The sequence below is a fragment of the Agelaius tricolor genome, unplaced genomic scaffold, assembly GCF_023055355.1.
Source record: "Agelaius tricolor isolate 1412-34295 unplaced genomic scaffold, bAgeTri1.0.p SCAF_18, whole genome shotgun sequence".
Classification (NCBI taxonomy): Eukaryota; Metazoa; Chordata; class Aves; order Passeriformes; family Icteridae; genus Agelaius; species Agelaius tricolor.
In genome coordinates this window covers 6,443,188-6,464,900 of record NW_027269278.1, presented here as the reverse complement: position 1 = coordinate 6,464,900, position 21,713 = coordinate 6,443,188, and the positions used below count along the sequence as shown (strand labels likewise).

At 38.5% G+C, this 21,713-nt stretch overlaps 1 long non-coding RNA gene across 2 annotated transcripts in view; it reads left to right on the top strand.

Annotated features, from left to right (window-relative positions):
- The window catches only part of LOC139597625 (uncharacterized), a 263,742-nt gene that overhangs the window by 113,878 nt on the left and 128,151 nt on the right, over positions 1 to 21,713 (top strand). The window contains exon 2 of one of the 2 annotated variants that reach the window (XR_011681656.1): positions 14,779 to 14,879. The exons of the other annotated variant lie outside the window; for it this stretch is intronic. This is a non-coding gene — a long non-coding RNA (uncharacterized lncRNA). The remainder of the gene's footprint in view (positions 1 to 14,778; positions 14,880 to 21,713) is intronic. 2 annotated transcript variants of the gene reach the window in all.

The window sequence follows — 21,713 nt, the reverse complement described above, 5'->3', positions numbered from 1 at the left end:
GTCTGAATTACATGTCTCAACTGTGCAGTGGTCATTTAGCTGAACAAAATTGAAATGGATGTATAGCCAAGGACAAAAAAAAAAACATTTTCAAGAACATCAGTTTAAACCTGTCCCTGAAATGGGCCTGTCCTGTTTTCTGTCACAAGACTTTCAGCTGAAACACCACTTCAGCTTCCTCTATTGTTAACAGTGAGTAATTTTCAAAGGAGATGTGAAGTGTGAAAAGTGTGAATCCACATCATTCAGAGGTGAACTCAGCATGAATGTGCTTGCCAGGGTTTGTAGTTGCTAAAGGAAGAACATGAAAGTTCTCACTAAACATTCCCACCTTGCCTTTGCTGGTTGTATAAACTACCAGAAGTGTCCTTGTAGAAAAGAGCCATGATTTAAAACAGGTGTTTAACTGACAAAACCAGTATTAAATTCCTATAATTTCACAGATATTGTGGAAGCGTCAGGACTTAGGATGAAAGTGGGGTAAGGGAGAACAAGTTACTGATTATATTTTCCCCATCTAAAAATGTTTTGCTGTGTATTTTCAGTTTCCTGGAATTCACCAGGCAAAACCTGCTATGTTAACAAAGATCTACTGGACTTTTTTCAAGTTTTGCTGAAAAAACCCAAGAATTTCTTGGCCTGTTTTACCTTCTCAGGTCTTAAAACATATCGATGCACTGAAATTGTGTCAAGAGACACATATTGCTTAATTACAGAGAAGCATTTTGACAAAAAATACATTTCCCATGCCTTCTTCAGTTCTTAATTGTTCCTGCCAATTCTCCACTACCATCTGTCATCAACTCCCATTTTTCTCTTCAGCTGAAATATGAGTGTAATACTGATTCCAAAATATCATAATAGAGTCTGTGTCCCCTTTGTACTGCATTTTCCTGCAGATAACTGCAGAGGATTGCAAATCTTGTTCAAGATTGCCAGTAGGTTTGTCAGACTTCGGAGTCAAGAAGAAAAGCTCATCTGCTAAAATGACTCATGACAACCTCATCTTTGATCACTGGGACAGTTTTGAAATTATGTATGTCCCCTTCAGTTCCAGGGCATTTTCAGATCTCCTATTTTTCAGCTGGATTTTGAGGCTCAAATAATGTTTTTCCTGGCCCAGACATCATCAAATGTGGGAGAAGGTCATTCTTCTCTTTGTCTCAATTTTCTCTTAATGAGGGTATTTCCTTAGTGGTTTTTGATCACTTGATTTTTTTTTTTTAAACAATGAGCCAGAAACAGATGCTGGTGAGTAATGAGCTTAAAATTCAGGATACATTCTGTAGAAATACAAATTATATAGTTCATATAAGTTCATCTGTCCTTATTAAGAGTGTTTTTCCCATCTTTTTACTTGACATGAAACCTGTAATTTCTTTGCTATATGGATTGACCTGGGGGTAAGTAGGAGCTTCACTTGTACCTTGGCTCTCTGGGGGGAACACAAGTGCACCTGGATCTCTTGGCCTGTCTCAGCCCATCAGAGATAACTAAATGAAAATGTCAGCTTAAAAGAAATGAGTGGCACATGGGAAACACAGCCCAGGTACATCTGGGACGGGATTTTGAAATGTAGCCAATCAGAAATGACTGAAGTTTGCTCCTGCTTGCTGACTGCAGACAGTCTTCGGGGAAATAAGTCACATCTAGTCTTTCAATTAGTGGGACAAACTGTGCAGATGTCACACCAAGCAGATTCAGCCACATTTCACAAGAGGTCAGTAGGATAAAAGAAATCAGTATGGCACTGGTTTAACAGAATAGCCAGGCAATGTTCTTCCAGGTGTGGCTGCACCGAAGGGCTGAGTTCTCCCTGGAACACCAAGATGGCTTTCTGAAGGAAAGCTGCCCTGGCTGGGGCTGAATCCCTGCAGGCATCCATGATGTGCCCTGAGACTGAAACAGAGCAAACTGTGCAGTTTGAAGCTGTTCCATCCCTGGGCAATGTGGAAATGGGCTGCTCAGACCGTGGCCCTTTGCCATCTCAGCTTTCAGCAGTGAACACTCTGGTGCTGGGCAGATGAGTGGATTTTCCTGCTATCCAGCATGCCCAGACTGTGCTGGTTTAAGGGCAAATTGTGGCTGCTGCTAAGGTAGATTTGAAGTGAAACTGATGCATAGAAATGAAATGATTGATATCTTATTTTTCTGAGTGTAGCAGTGTGAACATTTGCTGTAAATTATATTTGTTACAGACCCAGAATCTTTTGGCAGTGACTCTGAGTTTGGATGGACTGGCTAAACAACTTGTTAAACAAATGGGTTTCAGTCCGCATTTTGCAAATTATTTTGATTATATGGTGTAGTTTGCATGATTAATGAGTTGCAGGGTTTTATTATTTCTGTTATCTGACTGTAATTATTTATTCATGGAAATAAGTAACTTATTCCAGCAATATTATTGGATTTGAATGTAGTATATAATATTATCTTGTTTTCTTGACAGAGCTGTATATTTCTACTTGTGAAGGTACCATGTTGTATTTAATGATTCAGCCAAATTATTCCTTACAAGTGCTGTTGAAAATTCAGTTGCTAATCAATGCTAACTTGGATAAAATGCAAATTTTGGAACAAATATACATGTACATATGTGATCACACACCCCTTCCTGTCCCTAGATACTGAATGTGATTAGTAAATCAAGCTGCTGATATATCATTATTATCAAAAAAATGAATTTCCATATAATGAGGCAGAAGCAAGTCACTGATAAAACCTGGCTTTTATTTTCATCTTCTCTGAAGTTTGTAATGAAATAGCAAAGATCCAATAAAACTATAGAAACTCGTGATATATATTGCAATAATATAGTAGCAAAATATTTCAGGTAAACTGAAGGCATCAAAATTAAAAAAAAATATTCCAAATATGCTGCAACAGATATGTGTGTTAAGTGAAGGAAAATTTCTGGAATTTAGTTTTGTTAAAAATGAGCTAAATAAGTTTTTTTCTTTTGAGCAGAATTTTTCTACCTGTCATTTGTAATCTGTGTCATTCTATTTGAGTGACTCTTTGAGCTGCAGCAAATGAGTCTGCCTGCCAAATCTTACTTGAACCAGCAGCAGTAATGCTTTCCCTGCTCCTGGCCCATCTGATCTTTGGAGAGGTCACTGCCTGCATATCACAAAGGCAAAATGGGCCACATGTTTATCCTTCAGATGCTGAGGTTCATAGGCCAATGGAGCTGAGGGTCTGTGCTCTGGATTACACACCTGAGGTGCCAGAATGAGCAGTGCATGGTGTGGGAGCTGCCAGCAGTGAGCTGCAGGGATCTCTGCAGCTGTCCCAGCAGGATTCAGCAGATCTGACTTACATCAAGTTGTAGTTTTGCAGTCAGCTGGCAGTGACCTGCTGGATTTCATGTGGGGACTTCTATCTCTGTGTCATTTCATGTAAAGCTGAAAGGAGGGTTAGGTTCTATTGCCATGTTAGGATGACAAGATATACTTTTCTTTCTGTGGTCATGGTTTACTTCATGTTTGCAATAAATCTAGTGGGGTAGGGAGCATCACTCTGTCCTACTACAAGCTGGAAAGAGAATGTGAGAAAGAGTCATACACTGCTAGAGGAGAGACCTGGGTCAGGTCTGCAGCTAACTGCTGTGATCAGCAAAGGGGCACATTCAAATTTCCCATATCAAACAGCCTTGGCAACTGGGATCACACCCTAATTAGTGGGGTTAAGAGGAGAATCCGAAGAAGGAGGAGATGGTATGTGCCAGGGATTCTTTATTTGAATTCAAACAGAATTGTGCTTCCCTCTGGCACGTTTGTAAATCTGGGTTGTGCTGCATGATGTTACTCTCCTGCCCATCCTAGCTGGGGGTAAATCAGTCCCCAGGTGGGTCTCTGTGCACTGCAGGGAAGCCAGGAGCAACCCCACACCCCTCAATATTGAATATCAGGAACAGAAAGCAGGAAATCTGTGGATGCTTCATCTTTCCATTTCTGCCACTGATGTTTAAATCACAGATCCCAGAACAAACATTGCGTAGCAGTGTCACAGCAGCAAATTTTCAGCAGCTTTTGCAGTGGGCCAGGTCATAACTGAGGGGTTTAAAGTCTCCATGCAGCACCTACTGTCTCACTGTTTGATACCTAAATGGATGTGAAATACACAATGCAAATAAGGGAAGGAATAAGACAGGAAGGAATGATTTGACTTTACTTTTACTAAGAGGAAATAGCAACATCGAGATTTGGCTGATAAGTTTATCCTGACTCTGATGTGCATGTGAGGGTACACAGGAAAATGTGTATGGGAGGCAAAGTGTAAATGGACTTAAAAAAGGGAAGGAAGGAATAATGTGGATGACAGGAAACTTTAGAAGGAAAGTTAAAACAAGGGAGTAAAGTGGGAGATATAAAACAAACAGTACTCTATTAACAGCACATTGAGGCCATCACAGTCATTACTGTGATATCTTCATAATTTCTTGTGATGCAGAGGAAATACTTTCTCATTTTACAGAACTGGATCAGATACATAAACAGATTAAATGATTTGAAGAAGGTCAGTGACAGAGCTGACATTCATGACTAATATAAAGATGCTGAAACTCCAGACTCTACATTCAATTGTGTAAGGTGGTAAATTCCAAAAGGAAGAGCATGTAAATTATTGTTTATTTTACTGTCCTCTCTGATTTGGGCCTTGGATATTTCAGACTGTGTATCAATACTCTTACATACCCACAAAGTTAAGTTGTCTCTTACAACTTAACAGTTGAGATCACATTTAAAAAATTACTCAGAGCCCAAAACATTTTGAATATCTTAAATATTTAATCAGCTGTATAAAAACTATGTACGTTTGCATTCTAATTGGAGTCATACATTCAACACATTTGGGATTTCTCTTTCTTCTCTTTTGAAAACCTACAGTGACCATCAAGAATTTATATAGACTCAAATAGAAATAACCCCAAACATGAATCATCACTTGGCACCCTCAGCTGAGCTGTCTGCAGGTAAAAGTTGGCACCCAAACCATTGGTCAGCACAGCCCAATGCCAGTTTTGCTTCACTGCATTGAATTTACCAGGGAATGTTTGCTGGGTTACAGCTCCTCAAAGTGGAGCTCCACTGAGTACTGAAGTGTGCCTTTGGGCTCCTGTGAGCTCAAATCCCTTGAGAATGGCACAAAGAGACAGATTGTCTAAAATAAAAGGGAAATAACTGGTAGGATGTTTAGCAGGAGGTATCATAGATCACAAATCACAGTAACTCTACAAGCCCAGAAACATCTTTAACCTGCAAATATTTGATAATTTTACTCTAAGTAACTTCAACATTGATTTCTATACCTAAGATAAAGACATTTATAAAGGACTCACACATGACCTTATTTGTTAGGAAAGTAAAGAAATCTTTTTTAGATGACTTTGTCAAGTCTTGAGACCCAAGGAAAGTCAGATAATGCTGTCCTTTTTCATAGCTGTAAATACACATCTTCAGTAACAGGGCAAGTCACAATTCACATTAAACAAGGTTTCCTACAGTGATGACATAATAAAGGCAACATCCCAGACTTCTCTCTGGAGAGTTTAAACAAACTAAAATATATGAAAAACACTGAAGAGTCAGTAGTGGATTTTTAAGTCAGGAACAAACTAAGTCCTCCTCAAAAAAGATTTTCCTCCAAGCATAAACATGAAATAACTTTTAATAAAAATTTGACATATGAAAATCTTCATTGTGAAAGGAGCAGCCAGCTTGAAAGTCTCTATTTCCCTTATTTGATAAGCACTCTCAATGACTTTTCAGTGAATAGGGATGTTTCATACAAAAATGACATTTAAAACAAATTAAGATAAATTATTAGAGGCCCCTAATATTTGGAAAGACTTGGATTTTTACTTGTGAATATTATATAACTGGATAATAATTTCTAGAATGATTTTTCAGTTTGAATATATAACAAAGCATAAAACACCTTAAATGTGCTTACAGATTTTGAGTTCTGAGGCTGAACAAGGCCATAGGAAAGGTAATGATCTAATTAATATTTTTGTTGGCTTAGAAAACTGGTGTGCAAAAATTAAGGGGTTTTGGGTTAATTTCATGCTAACTGTGTAGTTAAATATGCAACAATTTTTTCAGAGTATTTTTATGTGATCTTTCTTTTTCTGATATGTTAAAAGAAAAAATTGACAGTTATGATTCACCGAAAATTTTCTTTCTATTTTTCATATGAATTTCTTTAATAAAAAAGAAAGAACAAACAGACAACCCAACACAACAACAGAAATCCCCATATCCTTTGCCAGCTTTAATTCCCATCTCAGGGGAAGGGGCATTCCTCAGGGGAGATCAGCTCTCCTGGTGCTGCTCAGGTCAGCCCCAGAGCCTGGCAAAGCTGGGAGGGCTGGTCCTGCACTCCTGGGCTTTCATGTAATTCAGAGATGACACAAAGCAGCAAATCTCATTTCAGTGTTGCTGTGGCTCAGGCAGTACCAACCACGTCCTTCTACACTTAAAAACCTTTTTATTTGGTGACAAATTGTAAAACCTCTGTTAGCAGCACTTGGAAAGTCACTGGTCTCAACTTGGCTTGAAGAAACATTGCTGTAAGAGAAACCTATGGAGGAAAATAACAAAATTCTTTTCTCTTTCAGTATGATAAACAGGTGTCATAAAAATCAGAATTATAACTTCCAACTGCACACAAACAGAATTAGTTGCTGTCATCATGCAAAGCTTGACATGAGAACAAAAGAGCCCTTTACAGCTTTATGAAGCTGTAGAAAGGTGATTGTTTTTCTTTAAGTTGTCAGAGATTATTAGTGAATGGCTATAATGTTAATTCCATTTCTAGGATGAAATCAACCGTATTTAATATTTAAAGGGAATAAAATAGCAAGGTGACAGTTGAATTCATAATTACCACAAATAATTTAATTCCCATTCACTTTGTTTTCTGTTTGTACTTCCAACTCTGAATGGATGCCAAATCCTCAAATATAATTGTATTAATTCTTGTTTTACATTTTTCTCCAGCAAATAATTTCTTGGATAGTTGTTATTTGTTGAACATATTGAAATAGGTGATATTGCAATCAGGTTAATTACATTTCAAGTTCATTTTTTTTCCCCCCAATTAACTGTTATACACAGGTAACCAAAATAGTGTAAGTTACATATGGAGAAAAAAGTACAGTAACACCTGTATGTTAGGTTCAATTTATCTATGTTCCAATTGCAAAGCAAGGCAAAAAAAAAAAAAAAAAAAACCAAAAAACAAACAAACAAAAAAAAACCCAAAAAAAAAAACCAAAAACAAAGCTATAACTGTATCCATGCCTGTGCTCCCTGGTTAAAGCAGATTTCTTTCTGGCAAGATCACCTGGGTGAGATTCACAAGTGCTGTGAACCTCCACGTGTCTTGTTCCTACTCTAAACTTAACATCAACCACATTTATTTTGTAAATTTAAGGCTGACATTTCCCTCGGTAAACTGCAGTGTTGAAGTGTATCAGTCACACTGAACAGAATGAGTATTATAGACATATTTCACATATTTCCATAAACAACAAGGAGGAAGCTTGTGACTGCAGAAAAGCAGAGTTAAAAAAATCAGTCTCAACAAAGGAGTAGCAGCAACATGGAATTGTAGAAACAGAAATTACAGGTGAGAGCTGAAGCAGGGAGAGAATAGGAGTGAAACAGGTTCATGCCCAGGTTCTCTTTCTGGTGCAGAACTGGAAAAACAGATTGTGTCTTTTTCACTGGTGGAGGTATGGTTCTTTTTATTGGTTTAGTTATTAAAAAAAAAACCAAAAAGACTAATGAGAATGTGTTTAGCTGTAAATTTTACACCTCAGTGTGTTGAATAAACACCACTGCAGTAATACTACCAGGTATAAAGCTGACTACATTTGGCAATGCAATCCTGGCTTTCCTGAATTGGTGCCAACTCTGAAAATAGCCACCTTTCTCAGGTTTTGTGTTTTGTTTTTATTAATCCTGCTCACTGCAATTAGTGCTCCAGCATAGTTCTCAGGTAAAATTGCTAAGACACTGCCCTTTTATTTCTCCTTTTCATTTGTTTATGGCTTTTTTTTCTTCCCCCAGAAAAAAACTGGAAACAAAATCTCTTGAGTTCAGGAAAAATAGGATAATTGTGCTTTCCACTGCAATTTAAAATGAGGTAAAGGATGACTTTCCTGATCTGAAATTTCAGCAGGTGGGTTCAGGAAGCAGGGATGAACCACGATGGCACTTCAAGCTGAGCAAAGATTTTGAGAATTCTGTTAAATACTGCTCAGATTGCTCAGTGTTCCGAGCCTTGCAAACATATGTGTGTGTACAGTTGGAGTCACTCTGACATTTCAAAGAAATATTTTTTTCCTTCAACCTTTGAAGAGAAACACAAGTGTGAAAGAGAAGAGCAATGGGTCCATTGGAAGATAAGTTCTACTAGGTGCATTTAAAGTTGTGGAAAGACTGTTGGATTATAAAAGCTGGCTGAGGAATCTGTCTAAGTATCAAAAATATGTCTTTATGTTACGCAACCCCCTTGTTTTCTACTGCCTTTTACTGAGGAACAGGATAGTGATTCTTTCAAAATAGATTTAGTGCTGCAGTTGAGCTCAGAGAAAGATTTCTCCCATGTGTCTGTTGTTTCTGCTCCATACTGAATTTTCTGTCAGATCTTTAACTGAATCTGAAGAAAAAGAGTCTCGGATTAAAGAAATCCTTCTACCATTTTATATATATATATATATATATATATATATGTATTTTTTTTTAACTGGATTAAGTAATTTTCATTCTGTTGACATGAAGGAGATGAAAGAAACACTCTCATCTCATTTTGGTGTCATCTAGAAATGAGGGTGAGGATTATGTGCCTTACCCTCAGCAGAGCTGCTGTGCAGATGGACCTGGAGAGCCTGGGAGGATGGGAAACTGAGACCTAATGAAATTCAGCAAAATTCAGCAAGGGCTGTCTCAGAACAGCAAAGGTGCTGCTGAAGTTCATCTGAGGGCCCCCAAGATGTCAGGGCTGGGAGCAGCTGCCCTGCCAGGAGGGGCTGAGGGAGCTCTGGAGGTGATCACTGAGGGCCCGATGGGGCCTTGGGACAATGGGCGTGTGCTGGAACAGGAGAGGTTCAGACTGGAAATAGGAAAAAGCTTTGACATCCTGAGGCACTGGGAGTTTGCCCAAAGAGGTCGAGCAGTTTGTGTTCTTGGAGGTTTTTAATATGAGCTGGATAAAGCCTGAGCAACCCAGGCTGGCCTCAGAGCTGTGCCTGTTTTGAGCAAGAGGTTGGACTGCAGATCTCCTGAGGTCCCTTCAGCCTGAAAACTCTTGTGATCCTCTGATTCTGACCAACCAAGTAACTGATAATGTCTGTGAGGAAAAAAACAAAACAAAACAAATTATCCAAGTATGATAATGACAAATGAGCCCTCAGGGGCAAAAGCTCATGAGCTTCACTGACCTGACACCAGAGCAGCATATCTGAGTGCAAGTAAAGTTATGAGGATTTCATCTTAAAGCTGATAGTTGGACTAGCAGAACAGCATTATGGTGTGAAAATTCTATTTGTTTTTGAAGGGTCAACTTAAAAGACTCTCTAGTTTTGAACAATTGCAAAAAATTTAGATGCTGTAGATAGAATATCCTATTTTTTAATATGGTCTCAAATTGAATTATTGAATTCTGGAATAATAACAAAGGTTTGATGAAGTAGATTGAAATCCATCCATTAGGAATTAATTCAGCTTACTAGGGAACTTTGAAATGTGTGTGCTTCATGCAAATACTGATCTGTCACCCACAGGCACTGACAGCCAGGGGTACAAGAGCCTGGTCACCCCACCAAGGGCAGTTGGTTGGCTGAGCAGTTTGCTCTTACAGGGTGTCCATCCATGCTCTCTTAGGGTATTAACATGCACTTTAAAAAGACATCTCTCTGTCCATGCACTTTAAAAAGAGATCCCTTTTGAAAACTTCAAAGAGACTCCATCTTTAATAATGAATAATCTTTTTATTTTTAACAAGACAAAGCTTAAATTGTTAAACATCTGTGACAAAAGTGTTTTTAAAAATTTGCTTATGATGATAGGTAAAAGAAAAGTTTAGATGATGGTGGCTTGTGGTGTCATATTAATGGGGGTCATTTAACTAAAGCTATAGGTTTGTCTTACACTGTTCATCAAAAATTGCCAACTGATTTGTACTCCTGATGCTCTTTGCTCTCATAATGCAACAAATAATTTCCAGTCTGTTTTTTGTAATTACTTGCATACAGACTTGGGGCAAGACATTTCACTAACATAAACAATATCAGTACTTACTAGAGCAGACAAAAGTGTTTTTTGATTCTTCCTTTTCCTCCTCTTTTCACCACATGCCAAAATCATGCCTAGTTACAGTTAGAGCAGTTGTTCACTTATGTTTTATTCTGTTATGAGAACTTATGGAGGCTACAGACTAAAAGGTAAAATACTTGTAAAACTATTAGGTGGGCCTGGTAATTCACACCCCATGTTGCTTTATTAATTAAAGCAAGACACTACAAAGGCAGGGAGAGACTCTCTATGGAAAAAGTTCATTGGTTGCTTTATCTTGTGCCAGTACAATATGACTTCACCATATTTAACAACGTTAACAAATCTTTTCTGAGAAGCAAATGCCAACCTTGAATTTATAGTTTCACCCTTTAACCTCCAATCATATCAAGGATAACAGCAGATTTTACAATTTCTTCTCTGGTTCCAGATAAGTAATAATAGCCAAGAAGAATCATTAAACAAGTTAAAGCATTTAACTTCATTATAGCAATTCTTGTTAGTCAGGCACGTCGTGCCATTATCAGGCCTTTTACATCAGTAGAAACAATTGATAAATCTGTAATAATTCTGTGTCTCAAAGATTGGATAATGATCCCTAGTAATTCTCTGACATGGCACACACAAAGTACTGCTTTTCAGTGTGTAATTTCTCATTTCAGAGAACGTTAACCAGACTAAAAAAAAAAACAAAAAAACCCTCTTTCATACAATCTGTTCAGTGGAATGTAAATGAATGTAGGGAACAGTTTCTTAATAAATGAGCCGCCATTGTGATTATTTTCAGTAACATTTGCTGTACTTAATGGTACCATCCATCTAAGGATTTCTACATTTATCCTGTTTATGGGATGGTTAAAACCTTTATGAAGGAATCATTAATTTCCTTCCAAATGTCACTGACTTTGAATGCTTTGATCATTCCAAGATTAGCCCAGCCCCTGTCATCAGTAGTCTCTGATGAGTTCAGACTGATTTGCTTTGTACATCAAAGGCATAAAAGGACCACTCCAAGTCTGAGTCTTTTTGGTTGCACTTTTGAAGTCTCCTGAATACACATGAGCCATTTAGTTCCAGGAGAATGAGAAACTGAGGACCACTGTGCAAATGGTGGACAAGGTGCATCTGGACTTAGATTGCCTTTCATCAGAGACACAGACTGCCCCAGGACATCCCCATGGGTGAAATTAATGCTTCATAATCATAATGATGCTCATTAACATTTAAAAAGGGAAAAAAGTTCCTCAGACATCTCAGTGTAGGAGAGTCCCTGTTTTACCCTGTGTGTTGGAAGGTGACAAATGCATGTGACTGCAGAGCTGGTTTGTTTCACTGGTTGAAGTCTGTGAAGAAATTACAGGTGCTACACAGAGCTGAGAAGAGTCAACCTCTTAATTGCAGGGATTTTTATCCAAGTTTTTCATCTTCTTTCATCTTTCAAATTTAACTGCATTTGTATTTTCAAAGTATGTCTAGGGCAAAAAATAGCAACTAAACTCCCAAGTATTTAATTATTTTTAAAATATTAGTTATCTTTATGTGAAATGTGAATTGCAAAGCTCTTGGAAATACCTGTTTTAGCCTTCAAGCCAGCTTACAAATAAGGTACAGTTTTGCTCTAGAATTTGTCATACACTATTTATTAAAATAAGTTGAATTTCAGAATTACTATATATGTAGTTCTTCAGTTTTAATCCCATATGTTTATGAAACAAGTGTCTTATGTCAAGATTTTCAAAAGTGATGCTTTAAATTAGCATCTTGAATGTCTATTATAGGTCCTAATAGGCATTTTGATTTTCTAGAATTGCTGAGCAGTTTCCTTTAAAGAGGCTTCATTCAATAATGAGGTAATTAAATAAGAGCTTAAAAGGTTTTAAGACATATAAAAAGGTAATGATATATTTTATATGGTTGATACATCATAAGGCAGCAATAGTAAGACCACGTTGGGCCTCACAGAATAGAAATGACCAGTGACAGAAAAATGTGAAGTGCAGGGCAGAAAAAGCAGAGCTCTCCAACAGTTGGATCTGTAGAAGTCTGGAAGATTCTTGTGTCAGTGGGCAGGGGTTTGTGAAGCAGTGCAGCTGAGAAATGACTCTAATATTTGTTTGGATACAATGAGATGTCAAGTGACAAATAGGTGAAGTCCTCTCTTACACACTACAGATTGCATTTGGGATGCTTTACAAATAGCTGTTTAAAAATTACCATCAGTTTGACTCCAGAATTGTACATGGGCTATGTAACAGTCTTTAGAGAACTGGGAAAAAACCCCACAAGGTGGAGGATTACTGAAAATGGCTGAAAGATGGTTAATTAGAGTCAATGGGATGAAAGTGAGAAAACAATGCACACAGTGAATGTAAAATTCAGATGAGTGTTACAGCAGGGAATTGTGCCACACTGAGACCTTCATGTGACAGCCTGAATTCTTAGTACAAACACAGACAGAGTCCTGGGTGTCTGTTACCATGAAGAGTTTAGACTTTGTGCAAAATGAGCCAACCTTTGAAGAGAAACAAGGCAGGAAGGGCAGAAGGAGGGAGTGTGTGGGACTGGTGCTGTAGAGGTGGGGAGGTGAAGCTGGCAGGAGTCTCTGCAATCACTCACCCTTGTCCCAAGTGTCCAGCTGAGAATCTTCTTCCACTGATAGAAAGGGGGATTAAGTCCCTATTTGGCCAATGCCAGCTCTCAATTTTATATTATTTTCACATGCAATTCTCCAAATGAAAATAGAAGCTGTGAAGAGAGCAATTAATGTTTTGGGATTTTTCTGTTTTCCACATTAACTAAAGTCTTTTCAGCCAGAGCACAGATGGCCCTGTAGCAGTCTCCTAGCAGTGCTCCACAGACTGCACTCCCATGGGCCAAACTGTGCTGCTTGAAAAGCCCCTTTTCAAAAGGCAGCACTGGCACTAGGCTGTAGGAGCTCTCTGCAGTGCCAATACATATCTTGGATCCTTCATAATGGTGAAATTTCAAAACAATTCATTTTTATCAAAATCAAGAATTTAAATAAACTTTTTACTGCATGTACTGTTCAGTAAAATATTACTGTAAATACAACAGATGGTTTGGTAATTTTAAGAGCAGTACCTGCCTCTCCTCAATGAGGATCCCATCCTAGAGTTATGGTGGGTTAATTTTATAGCAACAGACATAAATATCATATGCATCTACAATACTGTAACTAAAAAGTTAATAGATTCAAAGTAAAATTATTACCATTTCTCACCTCCAGGTTTATTCTTATGAGTCATAGACACTTTAGAAAATATCTTTGGAATAGAGCTTTGGGAACTTATTTTTCAGTTCTTCGAATTTTCAGTTTTAGATTTCTAAAGAAGACAAGTGTAAGAAGATTATGGGAGAAAAAAAACCCACAAAACTAAAACATTCTGTGCCTCCAAGTGCTGTTTTTGGTTTGTTGTGCTTGTTGTCACAGCTGAGGTCATGCTACAGTGCTGAGAGGGTTCTGTTGAGTCACAGGAAAGTGGCTGCCTTTCACAGATATCTTAATTTACATCTTTGCCCTGTTCCATAGGTGATTTCCATCATTGTTTTTTTGGCTCCCTGTGCCCGTGTGTGTGTGTGTGTGTGTGATCTCTACAGGATGAAAAATGTTGTAAAGCTGTGGGAATTTTCTGGCACAGATGCATTTAGAGAGTGAGAGCTGCTCTGCATTGTTCAAAGCAAGACATTTTTTGATTGTTTCCATGATGACTGGATGCATCGTTAACCCCTTTATTGTTGGTGTCCTACAGAGACCTGATATGTAGTCTTAATTATTTTAAAAGACATTTCTTTGTTACTTAGCTGGTGATTAAAAGTAAATTAAAAGATGGCAATGGCAGACTATTGTTGTTCATTAGCAGATCTAAAACCCTAATCATCATCTAGTAAGGGACTAATTTTCACATAATTCTAAAAACAATAAGTATGCTGGTGTAGGAATTATTTGTGCTGCTTCTACCATTTAATTAACCAAATCACCAGAGAGGGAGAGTGTGAGTGATCATTTTCTATTAATTGAACTGAGAAATCTAAAGCAGAAATCCCAGCCAAAGCTCTTAATAATATCCCTTAAAACAAGAAGATGAGTTTGAACTTCAAGTGCTGAAGGACGTTGAAGATTTTCACAGGGGGAGTATGGGAAGGGCAAAGGCAAGACCAAGGTGACCAAAACACTCATTCCTGATTTTGCAGAGATAAAAGATGAATTATTCTGCAGGAGGCAGTGATGGAGTATATACAAAAACTCAGCCATAATTTGCAGAGCCCTTGAAAAGAAACATTTCTAAAGAAATATTAATTAAAATTCATTGAAAACTGGCCTTTAATACTTAACTTTCATGAAAATTTCTTGAATTCAGGAAGAGCAAAACCTCAAATTTGTTGATTTAAATAACGCCTCAGTTCTCAGTGTTAGTTTTTAGTGTTAATGATCCTCTTTTTTCTTCATTTTCAGGTTTTTATCTGGCAAATGGTTGTTCCTTTGGTGAAATAAAACAGTGATTGTTGAGGTTGAAGTCCTGCACCTCCCTCACACATTTCCAGAGTACCTGGCAGGTAGGAGTGATCATCAGAGAAGGTATCAGAGAACTCTCACTGCTAGGGAGGAAACACCTTCTCTTGAAGGAGCTGATATTGCTGCAGAGGGGATGGAATAGGGGCATAACAAAACAAGGCTTTCATACACTTTTAAAGCTGTGATTAAAATATTTCCACTTTGATACATTGTGTGAACATTTTAAGGAAAGCAAATGCTTGCATTGAATTTTTTAATAAGAAAAGAATTCTTTAGGTGCAGTGAAACCCTGAAAGCTGACACTGTGCCTCTGTGTGTCACAAAAATTCTAACACTTCCAACCACTGCCCCATGATTAAATTAATTAAATCCTTCTCACCCATTATAAAATACGTTGTGGGACTCCGCCATTCACTCAACTTTCTGTCTCACTTTAAACAAGATAGAATTATGTTAAAACTTGAAAGTCAGCTGCAGAAACACACCCCTGTGGTCCTAGTGCTGAACACACACACACACACCACAGTTTGGTGAGGGTGCTCTTAGGAGCAGGAGCTCTTGTAAAGGAGGGAAAGCTCAGCTTTTCTGAGCTGTGCATCTCTACTAGCAATGTTTCTGTTTCTTCCATGATCATGGGTTTCTGGTCCTTTCTAGAAGATAACTAGAAAGTTACTGGAAATGAACAAAAAGGGGCAGAAATGCTGTGTGAGCAAATAGACTCCTCCAGTCAAGTGAATAATAACTGATAGTGTTGGCCTGTTCTGCTGCTGAGGATGCAGTGAGAGAAAAAAATGAGTAGAAAAGACAAAATAAGCTGAAAAGCTGAGAATTTTATCTGGAGCAGTAACAAGAAATCTCTAGTGTGGTCCTCCCTTGTGTGTAATTCCCTACATGTTGCTGCTGACAGTGGATTTCAGTTATAAATATTGCATCATCTGTTCTCCTCTGCTCTCTCAAACAACTGGATCTGCTCAGTTTTATGTCATTTGTTCTTTGTCATTTTCTTAGTTAATGATTTCATCACCTTTGTGTAGATTAAAGTTTGCATAAGTGGATTTATTTGTATTTTCATATGTCTTGTTACTGGATCTCATTTACTTAGTTTGTTATGAGCAAATACTGTTTGTATTAACCTTGGCTTCATTCTAACACTACTGTAGGATCTTTAAATGCCTGCTGATATCCTTTCCTTGGTAATCACAGACAGTAGATGGATTTTTATTTATTGAAGTTATTTGAAAGAATTAGGTGGAGCTTGGCTTTAAATGACTTTTACATAAAAGTAACAGGCTGAGTCAGTAAAGAAAAAAATGACCAGATGGTAACCTCAGTATGGGATAGAGATAAATGTGAATCTGAAATGAGGAATGTCCCAAATAATGAGGGTCATTTGAGAGTAAGATGGTGTGTGCACTTTGTGGCCATGAATAATGCATGGATGTACCTCCTCCAGTAATCATGATGCATGAGTTTTCTATTGAAACTACCACGGGATCAGTTTTACAGGGGAATCAAGAGCTTTAGGTACCTTAATTATTTAGATTATGTATCTGAGAGAAGAAAAATGTTTGAATTTCATATTCCTGCTTTTTTTCTTGGTGTCAAAGAAGGAGAAGGGTGAACTGGGGACAAAGTCCTGTGTGAGCTTCCCAGGAACAGTGCTGTCGTGGCAAAGATTATTCTCTTGATTCCTCTTTTCCTTTTTACCCACCTGGATGGCAATCTCTTCAGCTCTGCAAATGAGGGAACTCGAGTTGGTAAGAACACCTCAAAGAAACTGTGAAAGTCAATCTGTCCCTCCTGTTATTCACAGTGTGAAAAGTTACACATGGAATAGCCACGGGGGAATCTCTCTCCAAAAGGACAAATGACAGCATTTTCCCTTTTGGGGTTACCCACTTTGCCCTGAAATAAAGCCGAGAAAAAAGATGCTCCTCTCCTTAATTTTAATTTCTAGCCCTGGTAACAGAAAGAGGTGCTGAAACACAAGGCAGCTGAATCAATGAGAAAGAAAATGCTGGTGCTATTGAAGTGATTTGCCATGGGAGATTTGCTGCAACGCAAATGCTGCTTAGAGCTCAGCTTGTGAGCTTGTTGATTCTGCAGAAATTCCAGGTACAAGCCCTTTACTGATTGTTCCTCTTACGCTTGCTTAAGCCAAGCAGCCAACACTCAGGCCCTCCTGGAAACAGAAATCAAGCACTTGCTGACTTTGCTGCTTGGAACAATGACTGTCTCAGAGGCACCTTTGCCCCCTTGTCCCCTGTAACCTCTGCACTCTTGTTTTTCTTCTTTCACAGGCAGAAGTAATCGTGCTGTTCTGTTCTCTTAGGAATGCTCTGCAGAAGTTTAGGAACAGGCTGAAGTGGTTTGTAGAATCCTTTGCAAAATGAGCAAATTATTTGCTTATTATCAAAAAATAAATGCCCAAAACTCACTCCCAAAGATCTCACTAAATAAGTAAATCTTCCCCAAGGAAAATCTCCACACAAGACTGTAGCAACATGCTCAGTCTAGAACTGGTTTTGTTCAAGTTCTTAGAATTGTTAGCAATTTGAGAACACTAAGCATGCCACTAAGAAATACGAAATATCTGTTGCTAGTTTTCTTTTTTCAGGTAAATTTATGTTAGGGAAATTTTTGTCGGTGTGTTCACATTAAGTGATGAGTTCATTCCCACCCAGGTGAGCCTTATCACCTGCCTGGGTACTGAGGAGTTCTGCACCTGGTGCTGGACAGTGACCAAATCTGCCTCTTATGAGGAGCTTTGGGTTCCTCCTGCTGTTGCAATGAGCTCAGTGGACAAGCTCTAATGATCAAATGCAGCTACTTACAGTGGAAATTTACATAATGGAATACAGTTACAAAAGTTAAAGAACAAATTGCAGCGTTAAGATGATAGTGAGCCACACCAATGGTATTGGTTGCTGTAAAAGCCCAGCTGAATTGCAAGGTTGGCTAATTGCCTTGTGCTGCCTCCCCTTTGGCTGGCTCTGCACTGAGTTACAGCTCCCCTGCTCTGACCATTAGCCACGGCTGTTAAACTGTCTGAGGTTAAATATGAGACCAGCTCACAGAGCCTGCTATAGGCAGCTCCTTCTTTTTACTCCTAGCTCAGTTGGGTGTGAGGTTTTTCCCTTTCTCTCACGCCCTTTAATCCCTCAGAGTGAGTGTGTGATGTAGAATAAGGTGGAGACTACAGTATTTCCTCTCCTTCTGTCTTATCCCTTTATTACCATTTCTATTAAGTGTGTTAATTAACACTTTGTTTGCTTCAGGCTTCAAACTCCAGTCTTCTGTTGCAGCTTTTGAAGACACATTTTGGTAAAGCCTTGTATCTCATATCACAGGAAATATTAAATATATGCTCTGCTTAATAGATTCTTTCTCTTTGAGCATCAGGTAGAAAGAAAACAGATGGCAAATCTGGGAACAGGATGTTTCTCTTGGGTAATACCTCACTTCAAATTCACTGTTAATATTAGGGTCCCTCGTGATGAGCCTGCCTTTTTTAGAGTACAAGGACAAGTTATCCTTAGAAATAATAGCTGGAAAATTACAAAGAGTCTAAGAGGAAAAATTTCTCTGTACGTTTTATTTAAAGGCTGTTGGACTCATGCCATGGGGACAAGTTGCGACTGAAATTTTAAAAAGCCTGGATCATTTCAGGATACTTGCAGTTCTTACTAAAATAACAGCAATAAAATTTCATGGTTTGGAGCCTTCACCTACCCCAAAAGGAGTCAGGAAAGCATCTTCCTCTTTTCTACACAACAGCATAATTGGCCTAGGGCATTGGTGGAGAGGCATCATCCCCACACAAGACAACAGGTAGCAAACTATTTACTGAGATGGGACTGAAGGGACAAGTGGGCTAGCCTGATGTAGTACTGTTAGCAGGTTTTGTGCTGATGTAGCAACATATTCCTGAGACTCAGATTTCCTGTGCTGATGTTTTACTCTTGCCTCAGTATCGGAAGAGCTGAATTGAAATTCTGGGGCTTTTAATTTGTTTGTCTTAGAAAAATCCATCCCCATCTCTGACTGCTTCCTGAGCACCATAATCTAAACTCATTTGGAGTACCAGGAGTTCTAAGACCTGTCCTCCTCTGTTGCTCTGGAAAACTCATTGATTAATTAATTAATTAATTCATTCATTCATTCATCTGTCAGCAGGGAAGAGGAGCAGGGCAGTGCTACTGACTGCAAGACACTGCAGGTGTGCACTCACCTGCCCAGGCCTGAGAGTGCACCTAAAGCAAGCACTGCAGCTGCAGTCATCCCAGATGATTTGCAAGAAACTGCAGAAAGATCCCACTTTAAACTTAGTTGGCATCTGCATTAAAATAATTCTGAGCTCTCATGGTCTCACCCCTGGGTTCTGCACAGTTGAGAAGCAGGACATCAGAACCTCAGGCTTGCAGGAACATCAGTTAATAGGAAACTCCCAATGGCTGCTCAGGCAATACTGTAAGGTGTTCCAGGGAAAAGGGTATTTTAATATGGCTGGAGGTGTAAATAAACAAGTAAATCTGCTACATCACCTAATTAGATTCTGTAGATAGCACACAGTTGAATCAAGGAAGCTCTGTAATGTATGCAGTAATATTTTTATGCAAAGAATACCCCAAACATTTCCCTCACGCATCTGAGGCTTATTTCAACCTTATATTACATATTCTCCTTTCTGCTTCTCTCAGTTTCTTTGATTTTAGAGAATGTAGTTCACCTGGACAAAATCTGCCCGACTCCTGTAGGTACAAATGGCTGCAGTGCCTGGCCCTGGGTGTAGCACCTGGCATGGAACAGCTCCCAGCTGCCCAGAGCAAGGCAGAGCCCCTTGCATCTCCTCTGACTGCTGTCGTTCTTAATGCTGGTTCCAAAAGCCCCCTCCAGCTGTCCCACTGCAGTGTGTTCAGGAGCTGACAAGCAGCTGAACTGCTGCACATTTTCTGAGTGAGCACAAACTTGGACTTGATGGCACTTGCAAAAAAAATTCAAAGAACAGGAAAGTCTTTGTTCTAGTGCTGGTGTGTCTTTGTAAGGGCGGCAAAGCAATTTTCCCTCCCACTAATCCAATCAAGGAAAAAATTATCAAACTAGAATTGTAAACCAAAACTACAGCTGAAATAAATGTTCCATGGCTTACATGCCACTGTTTGTTTGCTTTAAACTCCAAAGCATGCTTTTTAAAACATTGTTTTGGATAGCCCAGCATTATTGCACAGCAATTTAGAAAAATCCAAAAGGGAGGATGTATTAATGGTTTTAAGAGACACGTTCAGCCTATTGGGCTGTGTCAGGCTGCAGTTAGTACTTTGTCCTGCAGCAATTGAGCACATCCTTCATGCCAAAGCTCAAACTCCCAGGCCACTGCTGCTTCTGTTGATACTGTCAGGTAAAAGGCTTTGCTCAAGATCCTGCCAGAATGATGCAGGAGACACAAGGAGATGAGTGTTTAAACAGAGCTATATATCACCCAAAATAATATGGAGCAAAGAAAAAAGCAAATTTCAAAATTCCTGTATTGACCATGGTTTATACAGTACATTATCAAGACAGGGTTTCAGGGTTTCTGTTTCACAGGGATAATGAGAACAACAGTGTGATTAATTTTTCATCAGCATGCATTTTTTGAAAGTGCAAACTGACTTTTCAATATATATATATAAACTGCTCTATCTTCATTTTCTTTACATCTTCATTCTTAACCTTCTTAGCAAAAAAAGAAAGAGGAGTTTTTAATTTGAAATTAAAATTGGGTGTCATAAATCAGAGGTTAAGAATCTAGTAGGTTTGCTTGACTGAGGCACTTTTCTATGAGTCTGTATTAGGTGCTAATGGCACACATCACTAGAGGCATTTAGACATCTAAATCTCTTTGATACATCTGTTTGTATATCTTTAAATATTGAGCATGAATTTCATTAGAATAAGTGACATCATCTAAGTAGTGGTTAATTGTCTGTTATTGAGGGCATTTTTAAGGTAGGGTTATTCAAACAATTTAACACTAACTTTTCACCATGCTTGATAACAGAGCTGTCATTTGTAATCTCATGCAGTTCTTTATCCTCTCCTCTAGTTCTTGGCTATAAAGGAACCATCACTGCTACTGTCAACAGCTGAATTCCTTGAATATCTTTGAATCTCCAATAATATCAATAATATTTCCCATGTCATAAGCTCACTGTGGTTTTAATTTGAATCATGTGTCAATAGCAATTCAAAAATTTTTAATTGTTGTTCTCAAGATCCATCTAGAGACACTATGAAATCTCCATTGTTTTGGCAATTCTTTGGTTTTGAGAATGTCATAGTAGCTGATGGTATAATTAAAAGAGCTGGTTTGTTATCCTGTGAGTCTCTGGAGATCAGTTTCACTTGTCACACAGAAGAATCAATCCACCTGTGGTGGAACTGAGCTTTGGACCATGACTCATGCAGCTGTATAACATGATGCTTTTTCAAATCATCAGCCTTGGGAACAGGTTACAAAATAAAAAGTAGCTTCTTATAGTTGCTCTTTGTAAGAGAACCTGTAGTCTTTCAGTCATGGTCTCATGTCCAAAAGCATCGTGGCCTTTTTATCAGCAAATTCCTTTGATTCTGATGATCAGAAAAACTAAACATAACATTTGCACTGAACTTCTGCAAAACACACAGCTTACAGAATAAGCTATTCAGTCCCTCTGAAGGGATGTATAGTTATGGTGCTGAGGAGAGAGGATAAATAAGCCAATAAAAGGGAAAAGGAAAGATGATATTTCCCCTTAGAGGCTATAGTTGGTCAGGTTCAAATTTGCAAGCAAATGTGCAGGGTTCTGTTCACTAAACCCCTCTGGAGCAGGACTGCAGCTTTCTATTTTGTCATG